Source organism: Pseudophryne corroboree, chromosome 1 (genome assembly GCF_028390025.1).
Source record: "Pseudophryne corroboree isolate aPseCor3 chromosome 1, aPseCor3.hap2, whole genome shotgun sequence".
NCBI classification, from domain to species: domain Eukaryota; kingdom Metazoa; phylum Chordata; class Amphibia; order Anura; family Myobatrachidae; genus Pseudophryne; species Pseudophryne corroboree.
The window spans coordinates 1073855802-1073868450 of record NC_086444.1 but is presented as its reverse complement, the minus strand read 5'-3'; positions in this window follow the sequence as shown (position 1 = coordinate 1073868450).

Here is a 12649-nt window from a genome sequence, read left to right as displayed (position 1 = left end):
ACTTTACTATATATATATATATATAGCTATATATAGATATATATTTATAATAACATGCTGCTCTTTTGAAATTGCATGAATCACCAAATAGTACAAACAATAAAACTTTGCTATATTTTTATTTTTCAGTTTTTTTTAACTTGCAGTTTGCAGATCACTGTGTGGAATTACAGGGCTTATAGATACTAGAGATGAGCGGATTCGGTTTTACTCGGTTCTCAAAACCGAATCTTATTGGCTCACGGATGTCACGTGTTTTGGATAGCCAATAAGATTCGGTTTTGAGAATCGAGTAAAACCGAGTAAAACCGAATCCGCTCATGTCTAAATTAGATACACGTGAACACAGTGCAATTGGATAAAGTGCTGCAAACAGTTCAAAAAAAATAAACAATAGAACTTAACTATATATATATATATATATATATATATATAAGGACCCAAATTGGCTGGCACTCAAAGAGACTGGTAAATAATCACAGACGCAGTTGCTGAAAAGCCAACGTTTCAGGGCTATGCCCTTTTATCAAGACCAACTGTATAACACACAAACAAAGACATTGATACATTACCACAATCACCTCGTGCACGGACATCCACCGCTCTCCGGGAGACCCGATGACGTCATGGGCGCGCGACCCGGCGTCTCCTGGGGGCATGGTGAAGGGAGTGTGTACCATCACCATGGAAACCTAGCGGAGCTGGATACAAAATGCAAACTTAAAAGATCTGTGACAGCAAGAGCACGGAAACATACTGGCTACTTATACAACACATAACATCAGTGCTGTTTAAACAGTATAAGCTAAATACCAGTACATATGCTAAGTCTGTATACAACCTGAATTAAGAGGTCTAACTACTCGCCATATTTATAGAAAAAAATAACTTATAAAGACAAAAAAGATGACTAAAGACTAACTACGCAAAATTAATCAAATAGTCAAGCATAAAAAGTTTAGATAAATATTAGATAAATATTAAATATTAATAAAGAGCAAGATAAACAGCAGACAAGAGATTTATCTATGAATTTAAGGTATGAAGGTTAAAGGAAGCAAGCATAGGACAGCACGTCATTAAGTCCTAATGGTTTAACTGTTTGAAGAGTGTGAATCCAGCGGGATTCCTTTTGTAGAAGAATACGGCCACGATTTCCACCTCTAGCATTTTCAGGGACTCCATCAATGATTTTATAACGGATTGATGCTAGATTATGTTGTTGTTCCTGGAAATGACGAGCGACTGGTTGGTCCGACCCACGTCCTTCTAATGCTGCTCGTATACTTGAACGATGAAGGGCAATCCTTTCTTTAAATTGACGTATAGTTTTACCTATATACATGAGCCCACAGGGGCACTTGATATAGTAGATTACGTACCGGCTTGTGCAGGTAAATGGGTAAGGGATGGTGAATTTTTTCCCCGATCTTGGACCTGGACGCCCGATAATCGCAGCACGTGATTCTCTGTTTTACTCAATATCCAAATATTTGGATTACTTTTTACAACCTATTGTTCAAAGTCAAAACACATGTCTTAGGGACACTACAGCTTTTTTGTTGAAGATAGCAGCTTTAACTCCACTGCCAGAAAAATTTCTGATGTGCACCGTTGACGTTGTTAGCCTTTATACCAACATTCCGCACCAACGGGGTATTCAAGCAATTAGGAGGTCTATCTCGGGGAACAGTAAGTACACTGGTCCTGAAGTTGACTTTTTTTTACATTTGCTCGAACTAACTTTGACCCACAATTACTTTCTATTCGACGGTCGCACGTATCTCCAGAGATCAGGCTGCGCTATGGGGTCCTGTGTGGCACCGAGTCTAGCCAACCTCTTTATGTGTGAAGTGGAACAAGATTTGTTTCTATCTAATCCGGCTACCACAGATAAGATTAAGGCCTATTTTAGGTATATAGATGACATTTTCATCCTGTGGGCAGGTACGGAAGATGACTTTGTTAAGGTGATGCAACACATCAACCAAATGGATGTCTCCATCAAATTTACCTTTACCACCAGTTATGAGCAGATTCACTATCTGGATGTTTCCATCAAACAAGACATCAATCATCAATTACATACCTCCCTGTATGTTAAAGAGACTGACAGAAATACCACCTTACATGCAAGCAGTTTTCACCCTCCGGCCCTTAAGTGGGGCCTCCCCTACTCGCAGTTTATGAGAATATTAAGAATTTGTAGCGACCATAATGATGCCATTAGTCAGATAGATCTGATGAGTCGTAAATTCCTAAAAAGGGGATACAGCTGGCAGTATCTAAAAAAAGCCAAAGCAAGGGTATTACAGCAAAACAGGACAACTGCGCTACAAAAAACGTTCAGAGTCAATGAACGGGATAGAATTGTGTGGCCAAAAGATTTTTCCACCATCAGTGGTACAGTTATGAGAACAGCAAAACAGCTTTGGCCAATTGTGGCGCAAGACAAGCTATTGCCGAAACTTGCAAGGACCTCCATTCTACCCTCATATCGTAGAGGAAAGAACATCAAGGACATTGTAGTCCACAACGACATTTCATCTATGAGATCCCCTACCCCGACTCATTTTTTATCACGTAAGGCGGGTAACTTCAAATGCCTTGGTTGTACTACATGCAGTAGTTTAGAGACGGGAGCATTCTTTTTTCACCCAAGATCGGGGGAAAAATTCACCATCCCTTACCCATTTACCTGCACAAGCCGGTACGTAATCTACTATATCAAGTGCCCCTGTGGGCTCATGTATATAGGTAAAACTATACGTCAATTTAAAGAAAGGATTGCCCTTCATCGTTCAAGTATACGAGCAGCATTAGAAGGACGTGGGTCGGACCAACCAGTCGCTCGTCATTTCCAGGAACAACAACATAATCTAGCATCAATCCGTTATAAAATCATTGATGGAGTCCCTGAAAATGCTAGAGGTGGAAATCGTGGCCGTATTCTTCTACAAAAGGAATCCCGCTGGATTCACACTCTTCAAACAGTTAAACCATTAGGACTTAATGACGTGCTGTCCTATGCTTGCTTCCTTTAACCTTCATACCTTAAATTCATAGATAAATCTCTTGTCTGCTGTTTATCTTGCTCTTTTTTAATATTTAATATTTATCTAATATTTATCTAAATATTTATGCTTGACTATTTGATTAATTTTGCGTAGTTAGTCTTTAGTCATCTTTTTTGTCTTTATAAGTTATTTTTTTCTATAAATATGGCGAGTAGTTAGACCTCTTAATTCAGGTTGTATACAGACTTAGCATATGTACTGGTATTTAGCTTATACTGTTTAAACAGCACTGATGTTATGTGTTGTATAAGTAGCCAGTATGTTTCCGTGCTCTTGCTGTCACAGATCTTTTAAGTTTGCATTTTGTATCCAGCTCCGCTAGGTTTCCATGGTGATGGTACACACTCCCTTCACCACGCCCCCAGGAGACGCCGGGTCGCCGGCGCTAGCGCGCGCCCATGACGTCATCGGGTCTCCCGGAGAGCGGTGGATGTCCGTGCACGAGGTGATTGTGGTAATGTATTAATGTCTTTGTTTGTGTGTTATACAGTTGGTCTTGATAAAAGGGCATAGCCCTGAAACGTTGGCTTTTCAGCAACTGCGTCTGTGATTATTTACCAGTCTCTTTGAGTGCCAGCCAATTTGGGTCCTTATACTGCTATTGCCAGGCAGGGCACCGGAGCATGCTGCAACTTTTTCATTAGGAGTGCCGAACTGTATTGTTTACACTATATATATATATATATATATATATTGTCCTCTGGACCGGCACTCACCCTTCACCGTTGTATAGCTCCGGTGCCCTCTGGAAATATTGCATATATATCCCACATCAGACAAGCAGCGGCACTCGGAGACTTTGTTATGGTGAAAAATAAAGTGCGAATTTGGAATAAATTCGCACTTTATTTTTCACCATAACAAAGTCTCCGAGTGCCGCTGCTTGTCTGATGTGGGATATATATATATATATATATATACATACACATTTTTTTTTACTTGCAGTTCGCAGATCACTGCGTGGAATCACAGGGCTTATACACGAGCGCGAACACAGCGCACCAAACAGGACAGTTTACAGCAGAGTATAGCACAGCATAAAGCAGAGCATCCCTGTAATAGTAAATACAGTGTATATCGCAGCAAACAGTACTGTGACCCCTATACACACTGGCTGTTCAGCACAGCCACTTGTGAGACTCTGGACACAGCACAGTTATTATAATATTATTAATATAGTAGCATACAGCATCATGCAGTATACCCCCAATACAGTTACACATAATATAGTGCCTCCACAAAATAGCCCATTGTGAGACTCTGGAGTGGACACAGCAGTTACGAGTGTATCCCATATAGTGTCAGTCTCTCTGAGCAGCAAACTCTGGAGCGGACACAACAGTGTATCCCCTATAGTGTCAGTCTCTCTGAGCAGCAATTTTATTTATAATATACACTATAAACTACAGTAAACAGTGAACACCAGCAGAGTTTTGCGCAGCACACATCACCATGCATTCTCCAGCAAATGGCGCTGAGTCCCGGCCGCAACGCCTTTTATAGAATTCAAGTATTACGAGAATTCAACACCGGGTCTGGCAGAAACACCCGAGCCTGTGGCTTGGGTACACTCGGATCCCGGTGTTCGGTTCGGTTGGGATTCATCCGAACCACTCATCCCCAATATAAATTAACAGTTACATAACCCTACAGGCTACAAACATGTATACTGGTGTAGAAGATAAACAAAAAAAATAAAACATATCTAGCAAAAATGATAGTTATATTGCATGGCACTTGGATGATTGCTTTCCTGAAGCCCTGACCACTAAAAGTAATACACCAGTGACTATACATAATCCTTTGTGTGGCATTTTACACCATGATCAAAACCAATAACTTATATATTATTATTATTATTATTATTATTATTACTATTATTATTATTATTAGCATTTATATATATGGAACCACATGTTTATAGCACTGTATAGGGATTAACAATATTATTATACATCAATACATAGGATAAAATAGGATAACTATCAAAAACCTGATATACAGGCTGGAAAGCAACTTAATATGGCTAATAAAAAAATGTAACAATAATTTGTATGGGAGTAGTAAGTAGTAAATCAACATTAATTGATCTTTGAGCCAACAAGTGGGCAGACATACATGTACTTGTTCTGAGTTATTGTTGGGTGCTGGAAAAATGGTTAACAGATTTTACAGTCTAATTGGGATAGGTATAACCCAGTGGTTCACAAACTAAGTGCTGTGGCATCCTGGGGTGCCTCGTGACATTTGCAGGGGTGCCCTGGGTTGGTGGTCCAAGACCAATTCAAATTATTTATGGTAATAGGAAAAACCAGTGCTGGTGGGTGCCAGTCATAACATATGTGGACAAACAGAAGCAAATTCTTATGCCTCACCACACAATTCTACCTAAAAATGACATATGAATACAATTTAGTTCATTTAATATTACTTTGTGAATCTCTCAAACAGAAACCTTTGGCCTAGGGGTGCCGTTAAAAAAAATTGAACACTCTAGGGTGCTGTGATTCAAAAAGTTTGGAAACCACTTGTATAACTAGAGGGGTGAACTAAGAAAGAAAGTAAATGGGACATCAGAGTCAATATTAATGATCTATGTGGGGGGTTTCATGCAGTGGTGAGTCTACAGAGCTTGCTTGAAGGTTTGTATACTGGATGAGACTCTTAAAGGTCAAGCAAGTGAGGTCCAGAGAAGTGGTAAATCACGTTAGAAATCTTGGGAGGGATAGACAGGTGATGACCAGAGGTGAGATGAAGTGGTAGTCAGTGAAGGAGTCGAAATGGTCAGGATGAAGTATGAATGAACAGAAATTAAGTTGTAGATATCATAGAAAGGGGAGGGAGTGTGGGCATTTTAGTATGTGAAGGTGAGGAATTTGAGCTGTACTCTGAGGTGGAGAGGAAACCAGTGAAACAGTTGGCAGAGGGGTGAAGCTGACACAGAGTGGAAGGAGAGGTAAATTTGATGGTAAGCAGCATCAGAGATAGATTCAAGTAGGGATAGGTGGATGAGAGGCTAGAAAAGAGGAGGTTGCTTTAGTCCAGGTGGGAAATGACCACTGCTTCATGTGGGTTTAGTGACATCCATGGTCATGGTCATGTTCAAGAGTTAATGCAAAGGTGGAAGCAGCATGATTGTGAGTTACATTGAAAGTGAAGAGTGGATGGTGAAGTCGAGAATGATACCCAGTCAGCAGACTTTGGACAGATGTAAGACTATGCTGTCAACAGATAGAGGAGTTGAGGGAACCTGGATGGGAGTTCACAGTTTTGGACATTTTGAGGTAGATAAAGAGCTGAGACATCAAGGGACTAATTGTTGGTCTCAAAAGATTACATGGCAAAGGACAACCTGGGTGCCACATGTTGCTTAAGAATCACACTAATAGGAAAGCTATGAATCCAAAGTGGACAGGACCTTCTCAAGTCTAGTTGGATACCTTGGCTGTGAAAGTAGAAGGGAAAAATAACTGTCTACACACCTTGCAGAACAAACCATTTGTAAGTGGTGCACTAACTAATGGTTCCTTCCCTTTGGATCTGGGTCTGACGGGCCTACACCAGGAAAACCCTCTGTAACAATGTCCAAAACCAAGGCAGGGCTGACCAATGTACTTAGGGGCTAATTCAGCTAGCCCTGCAGAAGTGCGGAAATCGCTATTTGCCAACTTCCACACATGCACACACGGTGGTGTGCGCAGGTGTGAGGTCTTAAACTGTGATTGCACGTGATTGCGGTTTAAGAGCCAGCGGGGGGAGTGATGGGGCATCGATGCCGCATTTTGTGAGCGTCGATGCACCGTTTGGGGGGCACGGTCCTGACAATGCAAAAGACTCAAAAGATGGATGCCCCCCGACTGCCTTTAGCAGCTAAGCTGCGTAGGCAGGGGGCAACCCTTAATCATGTGAGTGCATAACTCTATAGGCATGCAGGGTGGACTTGCCCTGTGCTGGGTGTCCCCCCGCATGTTAGAGAAAAGGGTTGTAGATGTGCGATTTTTCGTACAACTACAACTCATGCTAAGTTAGGCCCTTAGTGCTCTCCTTAGTCATTGGCCAGGTCCCAAACTGTGTGGGCATTGATATTAGGTTCTGGCTTCTTGACATATCTCATAATAATAATAACCTTAAAAATGTCACACAAACTAATTTTGACTGTACATTAAACTTGTAATTATAACACTAACAGTCCATGGTTACTTGTGTCTGGAGTGTTGCAAACTACTACGGACAAATAAGAATCTCACAACTGGGCAAGCAAAAATGCCATGCCTGTACCCTAACTACAGTAGATGTGCAGTATATTATATTTGTGATAATCAAGTATATTGATGGTGGCTGATCAATGGTATTTGTTTTATTGGTCCCAGGCAGATATTAGTATGCATGCATATAATATGACATCTGCTGATTAGAATGGCCCACCTTTCAAATATTAAAGAGGGACATTAGCAATGTGCAAAAAATAAAACAAAAGATAAAGATTTGATTTTATCAGGTTTGATTGGCTGCTTACATTAACAAATTATTGATTATTTTATTGCCAATCTGACCAAACATATTGATAATATTATGGATATACACTTCAGTATATGATGAATCATGTAAATTTATAGGTCAAGAGCGTCAGTCTTTTAGAAATCAAAGTAATCTATAATAGACTAGTGATTGATTACATGACAGCCAAAGTCAATATAGATATGGTTTAAGACTCTTATTGGGAAATTCAAGTTTACCATGGCACATTAGGTTTTTCTGCACAAAATCCTAAGGAAATCAAAATCTTTTTTAGACTCTATGTAAATGATCAAAGTGTTAAGTCTGACAAGAAATACTTGTGTTGTGTTAAACATGTTAGTAAAATGCTCACTCACTGTGGCAAATGTCTATTAGAGGCAATTCAGTAGCACAACACCAAGCATTGATACACAGAAGGAAATAAGAGGGACTAACGAGAAGTCTGCTTAGGAGAGTTTAGGAGGATGAGTTTTAAAGGAAATTGGAAGATGGATTTCTGGTATAATACATGCTACTGTATATTATACTTTTTGTTAACAGACAGAGAAATATACTGTACATGTTTATAACTGTATACCTTAAGTACTTAAATGCTTTGTTTTTTGGTTTAAGAAAATTACTCAAAGTCTATGGTCATTATTGCATTTTATTTTAAGGCTTGGTACACACTAGAGTGACGGGGATTCATTCCGACATAGGAACGAATCCCCGTCAGCCCGAATTTCCCATACACACTGGGGCAATTTTAATATAGAATGGAACAACCACATTCCGTTCTTCATTAACATAACACAGGATGCTAGTGATGGATGCTTGGTTTGATGTGCATCACATCAAACCAAGCATCTGTTGCATGTGACCACGGAGTGCGCAATCCTGGGTACACACTGCACGATGTAAGCCATATGTCGCATCAAAACGGCATGTTGGTGCAACATTGCTCCAGTGCGTACCTAAGACTACAGATACAATTATGATGGGTTTGACTGATTAGCTACATTCTGAAACATAATCTGACTTTATAAATTGCATCACCAATGGTATATTGTTGGCCCAACAGTAGGGACTATTAATATGGATTTTAATTGCTAAATTATGACAGGCAAGAATACATTGCTGAGAAGGCAACTTGCTTCTATGGAAGACAGCAGCTGCTCTGTCATATCTTTAGCTTCAAGAACAAATATACATATACACTATACGTGTGTGTGTGTGTGTGTGTGTGTGTGTGTGTGTGTGTGTATGTGTGTGTGTGTATATGTTGTTTCTTTGGGGTGCACCTAATATTTGCAAATTTCTAAGGATTGGTAACCTTTATAATTTATATCAGTTATATGTAGAATAATGAACCTCTTATACCAATCTAGTAGATAAGTAAAATGGCACCAGTCTTTTCTTTTCCAAGGTATACATACATTTATTAAAAATTCTTCCTTAAAATAATCATAAAATAATTTCTACTAAAACCTATTACAGTAAGACAATAGTAGGTACATAGATACAATTGAGTTATTCTGTAGGTACTTGATAGACAACTTTTTCCTTTCCATTAAGGATCCAATTACTTTGGGGTATATTCAAATAAGTCAGATCCATTCCGACATGTATTTGTCGGAATGGATCTGACAACCCCTATTCAATCTCATCTTAATTCGACTTTTTCAAGTCGAATTGAGATGGGACGCAGAGGAGGAGAAGGGTGGCGTGCCACGGGGAGACCAGCGGGGGACAGCTGGCGAGCATACAGGGGAGATCAGTGTTACAGTAGCGCTGCAGCAGGATGTCACCCAGCCGCCCGACCTCACGGCAGTGTCCACCCAGCTCCAGTAAACATGCTGGAGCCGGGTGGAAGCTGCTGTGAGGTCGGGCGGCTGAGTGACATCCTGCTGCAGCGCTACTGTAGCGCTGATCTTCCCTGTATGCCCGCCGGCTGTCCCCCTATCTCCCTGCAGCTCTCCCCTCTCTCCTCCTCTGGGTCAGCATCTCAGTCCAACATCTTTTGATGTCGGACTGAGTTGGTCAAGCACGTGGATCAGCAGCTATTCCGCCGATCCACGTGCTTTTCGACAAGTCGAATTCATCGACTTGTCGAAAAATTTAGGAATATATTGAATAGGTCGAATCAGGACCTTAAAAAGTCGAAAACTGCTGTCTTTTCGACAGATAGCAGTTTTCGACTTCAATTGAATATACCCCTATATCATCCAATGCATTTCATCATCTATGACTTCGTCAGGGGTATCTTTAGTATATATCAAAGCAATAGTCAATTTACTGTCAATAGTGTGGTTTCCTTGGTTAATCTTTTGTTAACATTAGTATCAGTAACTGGACAGTATCTTTATCTGTTACCTCCTATCCTGTAATATGTAGCTACCTGTAGATTTTCCTCAGGGAAGTTTTTTTCCTTTTTCAAAGGTTCTAGTTTTCCAGATTAGTGTTCACAACCTCCTATCCTGTATTTGGCTAGGTGGCTACCCAAAGGGTTGCCCTCTGGGATGTATTTCTATAGTTTTCCAAATCTGTGTTCTCAGCCAGTTTTGCAGGAAAATAAGAATTAGAGAAGTCCCACTAGTTTCTCAAATCCTTTAAAATAAGGATCCCTCTCCTGGTCTGTCCTGTTTCCTTGTCTGTCAGGTAATCATATATATATATATATATATATATACATATGCAGGCGAATTGGCGGCACTCAGAGACTCAAACAAAGCTGCAAATAGCGTGCTTTATTATCAACGTTTCGGGCCTCTGCCCGTCGTCAGGAAATAGCAAACATGATATGTTACACAAAAGAGACATTTATACATACAAACAACACTAAATTACCTGATCCGTCGCAGGTGAGTGTGTGCTCCGGGCGCCGACCGCCACGAGTCCCGCCGGGAGATCACCAGCGTATCCCAGTGTAGACGTCATCCAGGAGCGCCCACTCCCCCGGGCCAATCAGTATGCATCCCGTCCCGTTGCCCCAGCAACGCGGCAACACCACAAGAACACTGTTCTAAAGAATTAAAAACAGATTAAAAACAGAAGCTTTTAAGCAGATTGCTGTCAGAAAGTATCTATAAATCCTCTCCTGGATGACGTCTACACTGGGACACGCTGGTGATCTCCCGGCGGGACTCGTGGCGGTCGGCGCCCGGAGCGCACACTCACCTGCGACGGATCAGGTAATTTAGTGTTGTTTGTGTATGTATAAATGTCTCTTTTGTGTAACATATCATGTTTGCTATTTCCTGACGACGGGCAGAGGCCCGAAACGTTGATAATAAAGCACGCTATTTGCAGCTTTGTTTGAGTCTCTGAGTGCCGCCAATTCGCCTGCATATATTGGGATGCCATACCCCTGGAAGGCAACGGAGCACTACTTATCTATATTGTTGTACTAGTGCCGGATATCTGCTACTATATATATATATACATACATACATATACATATAAAGCACTATTTCACTGCACTCACCTATACCTAAATTTGGGCAGAAAACCATTGATGATGCTTGCCTCCTAAAAGAGGAAAGAGGTGCAGTTAAGTCAAAAGTCCATGTTTCGTGTCTCCACTTTTTGCTGACTCTCCTCAATCCAACCATGACAAACCACGGTTAAATGTCGGTTGCATACTGTTTTATTATTGTTAGTTGAAAATCCAGTTTACTTTAATATGAACATGCACTTTACCTGACAAGAAGCTAAAATTGTTTTCCTACTGCCTTATGTATCAAGGATTCCCCACACCTCTTAGATGGTAAGCTCATTTGCACAATGGCATTTTTTCCTTTCATGTACAGGTCTGTGTAATATGTTAGCGCTTCCGAAATAACAGATCATAATAATAATAATAATAATAATAATAATAATAATAATAATAATTATTATTATTATTATTATTATTTGATTTGAATATGTAGCATTTCATACACAAATATTACAACAATGATTCCCTATTGAGTATAATTCTCATAGCAAATTAAAACAAAAGTTTTTTCCTTTGGCTTAAGACATGTTTTTAACGTCATTTTTTAACTCTCTTGGGGGGAGATGTATCAAGTGACTAGTTGTCAGTTATCATAGTATTTAAAATGAGAGAAACTGATTGGTTTCTTTGGGCAACTGCTCCAACTTATTTATCTCCAAGGATTAATATATTTACCCCCACATCCCTGAGTCCCTTTATTTATTTTTTTAAGAGTGACAATATGGTTTATCATTGGTTTTGGCACATTCACAAACAGGATATTTACTCTAAAGCTGGGTACACACTGTATGAAACAAATAGCTGCGCATATTCAGCAGGACCGCATGTGTGCCACGGATGCGACTTGGTATGCTGGGCTGCGTCTATTCATACCCATAATCACACCATAGAAAAACTATGGGGTGCGTGAACAATTATATGCATGTGCCCCATGCCAAGCGGATTGCGGGTGTGCCTATTCACAGCCAAACTAAGTGTGGCTACATCTGTATATTACAAAGAAAAACTAGGGGGTAAATTTACTAAGATGGGAATTCTATTTAAGATGGGATGTTGCCCTGTGCAACCAATCAGATTCTACTTCTCATTTACCTAGCACCTTCTAGAAGATAATACCTGGAGTCGGATTGGTTACTATGGGCAACATCCTTCTTAGATATAACTCCCATTTTAGTAAATTTACCCCTAGAAGAGATAGTCCCAAAGAGTGTTTCCTTATTGGAGAACACTTTTAATAGTCAGTTAACAATGATAGGTGAGATAATTAAAACATAACTTTTATTACTTTTATCTTCTAAAAATATTTGATACAAGTGAAAATTGCTGAGAAAAAAAGTCTCCTTTATAAATAATTGTAACAGGTATAGAAAAATGATGTAAAACATCAATATAATTTTTTTGTTGAATATTGATCTTAGTGGTGATAATTAGTTTTAATTATTAACACAACTCTTAAATAGATGTGTCGGCAGGGCAGTGCGATCCTTCAATTTTACAGTTATAAATTACTTAATTTCTCGGGTTCGTGATATCACTCGTAAGTATTCTTAACACAAATAATAATATATTCTTCTCGCTG